We start from the raw sequence: 3,861 nt of genomic DNA, 5'->3' as shown, positions 1-3,861 counted from the left end.
ATTAGTTAGGAATGATTAGATAATATGCATTTTTAAACACAAAATGAATATGTGGAAAGAAATGATGTTAGTTCAAGCTCATTGTATTTTCCATTTAACAAGGTGTTTTTCTTGTATGTAGGTGATATTTGTTTACTAGTAGGAGATGCACTCCTATTGAGCAAGATGTCAGAAAATCATTATCCTAGCAGCTGGAAATTCACTTGAATTGGAGTTTGTCCAGAGAAAATAATATGCTAAATAATGACCCAATCTTTTCCACATAAATGTGGTATAATAGCATAACAAAATGATTATTTCCTATATTATGATTAAGAAAAAATATGAATTCTATAACTGCAGTGAATGAATTAATCTAATGTAATGATTTTGTTTTTAGGGATAAAGAATGGTGATGTATATCATTTGTTTTTCGTTAGTAAAAAAATAGTATATTTTACTAATATTTTTACTAATACTATATTTTTATGATATTTTTACTAATTTATGAGTAAAACTATATTTAAACTAAAAAAAAGTTTAGGAAAGTATATGATATAGTAGTTAATTCAGTTATAACATATGAAACAAACCCAACACAATCTATTTAGGCCAATGTCGAGATGTATCATATATCATTCACAACAGCTATTCATGCAATAACACATTGACAGCGGTAACCACTCACAATAGCCTAAAATTGTTGCAAGTTTTTGATTACTTGATAAAAATATTTAATATCTTTATGATTATTATACATCATATAAGAATGTGAATTAAAAGGAAAAATATTCTGTTGAATTTAGAGTATATTATACAGTATTTTATGAGAACAGCGAAAATTGAAGAAGCCCAAAAATCTCAATTTTATTATTGTTTTATTATATTTTTTAATAGAATCAGTGTGTGTGTATGTCATGATACATGATATGAACTCAATTGAGTAGGAAATATTTTCTGACTCTACAAAAAAACTGTTCCCTTTCACTTCTTTTCCTCTCTCATTTCCTAAGAACGTCCTTTCTAATATTCATTACTTTGGTTTAAGCGGGATATTTTGAGATATACCTATCGTATCTGCTCTCCTCTTCCCCGCTTCTTGGTTCAGCAATTGTCTTGGTCAATCTCTAATTACAGTTGCTGAAGCTATGAGTCCCAGACTCACACAGATACTGCGGGATTGATGTGTAATGTCTTATGCAGTAATGGAATGACAACACACTTATCACTGAATGGGAGCTGGTCTTAGTAAAGTACAAACTCCTTTGTGGCACTAGTTCTCATAATCTACTGCCAAGGGCAGTGACGTGGTGATTGTTTTGAGCATCTGTTCCCTAGGTCTCCACAGAGAGAAATCTCCTTGGTCATAAGTAGCTAAGAAAACTGTGTCTTATTGAGTTTATAACTTGGAACCACAGATACTTACTCATCCTTCCCTTAATTCCTCCTTCCAAGCTTAACAGCTTCTCTTGTAAATGTCCGAAGTTAATAATTATGTACATATTTTCATTGACAGTGAAACCCATCTCCTATTCTCATATGGATGTCTACTGCAAACGCATCAAATGTGTCATCATTACTCTCTTTAAGAGTGAAGCAATTTTTAATGCCTTACATTTGATTTCTTTCCTTTTGAAGAAAATAACTTTATATCTACCAAATACAGCATGGTTAAAAAAATTGAAAAATCAATTAAAATCAATTGTGCATTCTGATAAAAGTAAAAACAATCAAATATTTTGTCATTTTACATCTAAATGCATTTGAGATTTTCAAGTAGTTACTTAAGACTTGAACAGGAAGAAGGCAATCAAAAAGAGAAGAACAATTAAACAAAAACTCATTTTTTTCCCCTAACTCACAGTGTTATTGTCTAGGACCAGAAAGTAGGCTAAATATAAGTTCTTGATGAAGGACATTGTATTTTCATTCTTTCGTGTATTTATTCAATAAAATGCATTAAAGATGTTTTAGGTATCGGTAACTGTATTCTGGGCTACTGATAATAAGGATGGGAAACCTTTGTCATTGTTCTGAAAAGAACAGGATAAACGTAATAGCCAATAATCAATGAATATTTAGTACTCTTAAGGGACTTACATATATTAACTCATTTTTTCTTCACGAGAACCCCACAGGTTATTGATGAGGAAACTTACCCTTGTCACATAGAAGAGTCAAAGCCAGGATTCCAAACCACGTAGTTTGATGGTTCCAACTATTTCACTTCCTGAAACTAGGCACAATCTCACTTGAAATCTGAAAGCCTCCATTGTAGAAGAGTTAATAAAATGTATATAAATATCCAAAAGTTCAATCTAGATTAGGACTCACCTAAAAAGTTCTCGAAATAGTCTTATTTAATTCTCACAATAACCTTAGGAGATAAATAGGATAACTATCTTATAAATTGGAAAAATAAAGCCCAGAGGGATTAAATAGTTTTCCCTCATGTGTAGTTACTCAGTGGCAATCCAGTCAATGAAAATAAGGAGCCTATCTACGGAGTAATCCTTATAAATTATTAGTAACACAAATAACTTGTCACTAGTAGCCAGCCAATCATATGCTTCATTTCTTCTTGCTGACACTATAATGCTAAATGCATTCCTTAATCCATTTCCAATGACGTGTTTAAATTTACCTCCAAATCTATTGGCAGACAGCTAACCCCACAATAGGATCATCCTTCCTCATTCTTAAGTACTGCACAAGAGAAAAAGGACTTGAACTTTCAAAAGAACAAAATGCCAAATGGAAATTCTCTTTTCCTCTGAACTCAGTTCACAGTCTCCTACCCTCTTCCTATGTAACAACCTATTTTAAACCCTATAATTAGATTTTTCAATTCTCAGCCCCTTAGAAAATCTGACCCTTTTTCGCAAGGGAAAAATATCCCTACCTTCTTACCTAGCATACCGCAGCAATACAGATGGGAGTCAGAATCAAAACGTGGTTGTCCCCCATGGAGGCACAGTTGTTTCAGATGACAGTGGAGATGTGAATGGGACTGTAAGCTCGACAGTGGGGCAGAAGTTCGGTGCTCTCAGTCTAACAACTTTATTTAGCGATTCCCTTCCATAATTATTGAAGCACCACGTCCACCTACTCAACTGATCATTAATTATCCCTACAGTTAATAAAAGCTCCTTTTTTTCTGAACTAATGTATTGGCTTCAAATTCTGCAGTGTCACTATTTAATTTTCATTGTCAATTGCAAATGTTGAAAATAAATACCATCGCCTGTTATTTAAACAAATCAGACTGTTGGACTTTTGGGGGCAGTGATTAACAAGCAGATGGTAGATAATCATTTTTCTTCTCACGATTCTACATGGATGAACTTTGCAAACTCTGACCTTACCTCTTCTATTTCCATAGGCCTCACTGGACACAAGCCGGGAGAAGCAGTTTTCTTTCAAATTTATGAACCAGGAACAATTCATTCACATATTTAATCCCTCTTCAGGCTTCCGGATTCATCAGAATCAGGAAGTCCCCAAGGTCTCAGCACCTACCGCAGGATAGTCCCTCTTAGAAGACTCCTGCGTGAGTCTCCCCAACAGGCCCCATTACAGAGCTAAGAAAATCTGTCTTGATTCTAGGATTCCAGTTTAAAGAAGTCTTTTTCAGTTAATCGCAATGAACGCCTGCGGAGAATAAAACTCTGCTTTTCCTTATGTCCCCTGAGATCTTGGGAGAATTCAGAGCCTCTGGTGCATCCTCTAAAATTTAAACTCAATACACATTTCTGTTGTACCGAAGTTTCATATAAATTAAGTGATTTAATATTAGAACATTTGTTTGCAATCATGATATCATAGCCATTAACTAGCTCTATAACTTTGGTGACATCACTGACTGTCTCTGACATCAGTCTA

This window comes from Pteropus alecto, unplaced genomic scaffold (assembly GCF_000325575.1).
Source record: "Pteropus alecto unplaced genomic scaffold, ASM32557v1 scaffold17, whole genome shotgun sequence".
In the NCBI taxonomy this organism is placed as follows: Eukaryota; Metazoa; Chordata; class Mammalia; order Chiroptera; family Pteropodidae; genus Pteropus; species Pteropus alecto.
This window is presented reverse-complemented; position numbering follows the sequence as displayed.